At 29.7% G+C, this 6,024-nt stretch overlaps 1 long non-coding RNA gene across 1 annotated transcript; it reads right to left on the reverse strand.

Moving 5' to 3' along the window:
• Positions 1-3,689: 3,689 nt before the first annotated feature.
• LOC108723116 (uncharacterized) lies at positions 3,690-5,263 on the reverse strand. The gene is made up of 3 exons (XR_001936629.1): positions 5,182-5,263; positions 4,897-5,053; positions 3,690-4,384 (listed from the first exon to the last, which is right to left on the reverse strand). It is a non-coding gene; the product is annotated as an uncharacterized lncRNA (long non-coding RNA).
• Positions 5,264-6,024: the final 761 nt, after the last annotated feature.

The following is a 6,024-nucleotide window of genomic DNA, read 5'->3' on the forward strand; positions in this document are numbered from 1 at the left end:
CTTTAGCAGAGACTCTTCTAAATTTTCATTGAGAATATCAATGTATACATCTGCTATCATTATACCGTCGATTTTGACTAGATTTCCCAAACCAGACCACGCAAAACATCCCCACACTGTTATGCTGCCTCCTCCATGTTTAAGTGTTTTTTTGATATTTTTGTCGATAAGTTTTTCGCTAGGCTTTGACCAGACCCGTGGTCGCTGTTTATGACCGAAAAGTTCAAATTTGCTTTCGTCACTCCAAAGGACTTTTTTCCAGAAATCCTCTGATTTGTTAACGTATTTTTTGCAAATTCCAGACGTTTGATTTTATTGGCCTTCCGAATCAAAGGACGACGCACTACAAAACTGTTTCTAAGTCCAACTTCCTGAAGTCTCCTCCGCACCGTTCGTTCGGAAATATTTAATTGTAGATCATAACTACTTATTTGAAACCTTGGGATATAAATAATATAAAATTCAAAACTTGGGATCTTATTAATGCTACGTCTATTTTACCTGATTTACTTGTATTGTCTTTATTTAAAAATATAACAAAACAAATTATCTTTAGGTTTAATAAATAAATGTGTTATTTCATCTGTATTCAATAGATATCATATTATAACATAAATGTGATTGTGGAATTAAATTAAATTACATGATTTGAAACTTTATACATATGTCCAAATGGTAAGTTGTTAATTTTTACAGGTGAGTTGTAGTGCTCGTTTTACAAACTCTTAAATTTACTAATTTATATCAACGAGATTTCTCTCATTAATTCTTTTGTTTTTATACATTTTTGGAAGAAAATATCTCGACACATTATTTCATGGGAAAGAGATGTTGCTCTTATTAAATACAGCAAGTATTTTGTTTCGTAAACTTTTCTCTCATGATGGTTATTTCTTTTACTTTGTAATTCTCAGTTAAAGAATTTTGAAGATGGGGAAGAAAAATAAAAATAGATCAAGAGATGGTCACTCGATGAATGGGACTTCAATTTCTTCCGATAATAAAAAAACAAAATTGGAAAAGAGGGGTGGGAGAGATTCTTTTTCTTCCTCTCCTCCTGGGATTAGACCTACTTGTGGGGGTGGTTCTGATTGGGGGGGGGGGGGGGATTTATTGTCTCCTCGGGGATGTCACCCAGGGATTCGAGAATTATTCCTGACGAAATTAATTAGAATGAATCCTCGAGGAGGGAATATATTGAATCACAAGCAAATAATAGATATAGCAAAAACTCTTATGCTCCTTATCAAGTTTTTGTGGAAACTTTGGGCGATAATGTCCTCTCAGTTGGTAATTTACACCCTTTATCAATAGCCAGAAAAATTTTAATTAATTTCAACAATTTAAAAATAAGCAGAATTAAAAAATTGGGATCAAATAATGTAATAGTAACATTTGAGAATTACAAAGATGCAAATAAATTTATAGAAGGTAAAAAAGAGCTACTTAATGATTGGTTTATTTATATACCTCACTTCAAAATATTTAGAATGGGAATTATAAAAGGTGTTGACCCCTCTATTTCATTGGAAGAAATTAAAACAGGAATCTCTTGGTTGAATAATCCTTATGAAATTATAAAAATGGAGAGATTGAAGTTCCGTTTTAAATAATCTAATTCATTAGAAGATTCGGAATCCATAAAAATTACCTTTAATTCGGGTTTTCTGCCTGAATTTATGAGCATCTGGAAAATTAGAATTAAAATATACCCTTTTATTAACAGAGTGAGAAAATGCCTAAATTGCTCTAGATGGGGTCACTCTTCGTGAGTATGTAAGGCCAGAACAACCTGTCCGTCTTGTGAAGAGAATCATTTGAGAGAAAATTGTAACAATCAATTTATAAAATGTGTGAACTGTTATGGCGAACACTATTCTTTTGACTTAAGATGTCCTGTTTTTAAAAAACTTAATCTTATTAACACAGTTTGTGCATATGCTAATATAGATAGAAAAATGGCAATTAAATTTATCAAACAAAATTTAAAAAATAAAATAAAGAAGTTTTTAGAACATGTCATTCATTGGCACATGTTAGGTAAGAAATTACAGAAGAAAATAATATAATTTATGAAAGTAATTAAAATTTATATCAGGATTCTGAATTGGACTTTGATTTGGTTCAAAATTTAGATAATATTAAAAAGAAACGTACTCAGAACATTTTGAAAAGCAATATTTACTATAGTAAAACCTCAATTGAATCTCAGGCATTTCATGTTAACATCTGTGGTGAAAGTTTGCTCAATGATCCAAAAATTAATAAAAATAATTTTAATATAAATGATTTAATATAAATGATATTTTGGTTGAATCGGATATGGCGACGATGTCTCCTCAGGATGCAGTCCTGACTCAGATCTACTTGTTGTTATTTGAGTCCAATGTTCCAAGAAACTTTAAACTTAAAAATATAGCAAAAATAATTTTAAATTATTTGTCAAATAAATAAAGGTAATTATTTAGAATAGGGGAGGCAGCATCGATGACCTTGACCTTGACATATGTTATCGAGGTCGTGACCCTGAGTAACCTCCGACAGGTTTTAACCGTCGCTCATCCTTCGTTAAAAAGTTATGAACAAAAAAAGTTTCAAAATTAATAGTTTTGAAAATAACATTTATTTGAAATTCGTAATAAACTTAATTACTATTTTCTTCAGTAATTTCATTAATTGAATAGAACTAAGCCATAATTTCAAAAAACTTATCAATTCTATCTGAATAATCATATTTTCGTTTGAAAATAAATTCAGCTAAATAATGTGTGTAATGATATTGTCGCGTACCAAAGCGAGGTATTCCATTGCGTGAACCTCTACCAACGGGGTGGGTGCGGAAGGGAGGGGCCGTAGGTCTCCCTTGCATCCCCCCCCCGTGTGTGTGTGTGTGTGTGTGTGTCCCTCCCGCACCCACCCCGTCGGTAGAGGTTTTCCCCAACAGTACAATCATAGCAATAGTACAATCATGGAAGTCGTGTGCTCCTGTGCAGGGGGGGTGTGAAAGTTACTTTGATTGAAAAGTTTAACGTTTCTGAACAGGGAAAGGTGTAGAATAATACTTAACATCATACATGTATAGCAGAAATAATACGTTAATTTTTAAACTTCTTTTGTTAATAACTTTTTAACGAAGGACGAGCGACGGTTAAAACTTGTCGGAGATTACTCAGGGTTACGACCTTGATAACATACGTCAAGGTCAAGGTCATCGGTGCTGCCTCCCCTAAATAATTACCAAAATAACGGTTCTTTTTCTTGTATATAAGTTTTAATTATTGTTATCTATTCAAATAGTAACATTTTTTAATTTAGTTAATTAAATTCATTTATTTAATTTCAATTACTCAATTTATTTAATTAAATGTTATGTGTTTCTCAATTTATTTAATTAAATGTTATCTTACATTTTATATTCAGACTGACTCAATCTTTCATGTTTTACCAATTTTCGGACTATAATTTTTATGTATTGACTCTTACTTCGCCCTTTATTTATTATTTTTATTTTTGTATAAAGAGTCCTTCTATTTGTTTATTAATTTAGTTAATTACAGAATTCAATGGACTGATAACATGACAAAATTATTGTTAGCAGAAATATAAAAAAACACAGAAACCTCTACAAACTTTTATAGAAAATTGAACAAAAATGTAATGTGATCAATAAATTTATCATAAATGTCATCAATAAATTCATCATCATTTTCTATGCATATATTATGTAAGATGTAACAAATAAGAATAACTAAGGGTATCATTTCTGTATTATACATATAAATATACTTCAATTTTTTAAACTTTCCTTTTAACATGCCAAAAGTACGCTCGATGACTACACGTGTTCTTGAGAGTTTTGTGTTAAATCGTCTTTGTACATTAGTTAAATGACCATTATCTCGATATGGAGTTAACATGTAATTTGATAAAGGATATGCTGAATGTGCCAAAAGATATTGATTTTGAAAGTATTTATTTTCATCTTGTACTATTAATATTATATCTTGTACTATTAATATCTAATGTCGCTTAAACGCCAAACTCTTGCATCGTGAACACTACCGCATATACCTGTAAAAACATCTATAAATCTTAATTTATAATCACAAATTCCTTGTAATATTATTGAATGAAACCCTTTACGATTAATGTAATTTTCAGGACTTTCTGTAGGTGCACTTATTGGTATATGAGAGCCATCAATTGCACCAATTACTCCAGGAAAATCATGTAATTGACGAAATTCTCTTTCAAAGAGAGCCATTTGATGAAGAGTTCAGGCCATTTTATATATCTGTGGGCATTTTCAGTTAGTAGTAATGCTACCTCAAATACACAATTCCAAACAATATCTTTGGATACTCCAAATCGATCCGCAACTGATCTAAAAAATTTATATATGTGTAGGTGTAAGTGTGTGTAGATGCTAAACAAACATAAATCTGTATACTCAACAAAATTAAACGATTTTAACACATATTGCTATTATAATTTTATAATAAAAATTTGCAGAAAAAAACAGAAAGATAATTTTGCAACTATTATAAAATTCTCTAATATGATAATTGATTTATATCAAGGAAGAATTAAAGGAAAAAATTAATCATATTAAAGACAAGACAACTGTTATATAAATCTGATTTCTTCACTAGCATACTCAATGTAATCTAAATAAATATAAGGCAATCAAAAGTCACTAAACTATTTCTTTCCAAAAGCTATATAATTTTTATGAAAGACAAATTTGATATAACAAATTTGATAAGACAAATATATAAAAGCTTAAAAAAATCTAAAAGACAAATAAAAGGAAATTGAAGGAAATAGAAAATCTCTTATATTAAATACTATAAATGTATTTAAAAAAAAAGTATTTCATATCTAAATAATATTAACCTATAAACTTCCTGATTACCGAAGAATCATAAAGTAATTGCTGTTTGCTTTCCAGGAGACATTTTTTCAGCACCTTGATCACGATACAAATGTTGTCCAAGATCTTGTACCAATCTTTCGTATGTACGCTTTTCTAATCGAAAATGTGATTTAAAATCTTTTCAAATAATAATACTATTTTACTGAAATTAATATAAATTTATATAAACCATTTATATAAAAATAAAATAATACAGTAAAACTATTTCTTCCTCACTTTTTCTTTTCTTTTCTTCGAAGTCTTACCTGTTAAAGAATATGTCAAAACAATATCTTCATAATAACGTGAAATTCTATTATGACATTCTCTTTCAGGTGGAAAATAATCATGTTCACACGCACGCATGCACGCACGCACGCACGCACGCACGCACGCACGCACGCACACGCACACACACACCATCTGATAGATTATTAAAAAATACTTCCAAAACCTTGTAAATCCATTTCTTTCCTGAAAGTGTTTAATCACAATTAAATATCAAGATATTAAAATAATTTAAACATAGAATAATCTAAACTAATAACATTATGTTAATTATATAACAAAAATGTTTGTGAATAAATTAAATAATTATAGTTAAATTTTTTCAATTTACAGTAATGCATTTTAAAATTACACGATATTTTATAATATTACGATATTGTAACTTTAAGTAAATTTAATTTTAGTATAAGTTAAAAAAAGCATATTGCGTCTCACAATTTGTAAAATTTGCGAAACTACTTTTTATTGCTTCTCTGTGATCTTAGAGATAATTCAATTCAACGTAAAAAGATCGTTTAGAAATAGGTTAACTAAAGGCCATCACACGTACAAAAATTTTAGTCGTAATTATAAGGCCATAAGCAAATCGGCCAATCACAGTCGAGCGTTTAAAAGCGCGAGAACTTAATTTTGATTGTGATTGGTCGATTTGCTTGCGACCTTACGATTCCGACTAAAATTTTTGTACGTGTGAATGTGATGACCTTAACTCTACACATGGCCACCGACGAGATATTATTAAAGACCGACATCCTTATGGGAGTTCGCGTCCTTGTTAATATTGAAGTGATTAAGAGTAAAAAACTGATAATATTGTACTA

The sequence above is a fragment of the Mycetomoellerius zeteki genome, unplaced genomic scaffold (genome assembly GCF_001594055.1).
Source record: "Mycetomoellerius zeteki isolate Tzet28-1 unplaced genomic scaffold, Tzet1.0 scaffold223, whole genome shotgun sequence".
NCBI lineage: Eukaryota > Metazoa > Arthropoda > Insecta > Hymenoptera > Formicidae > Mycetomoellerius > Mycetomoellerius zeteki.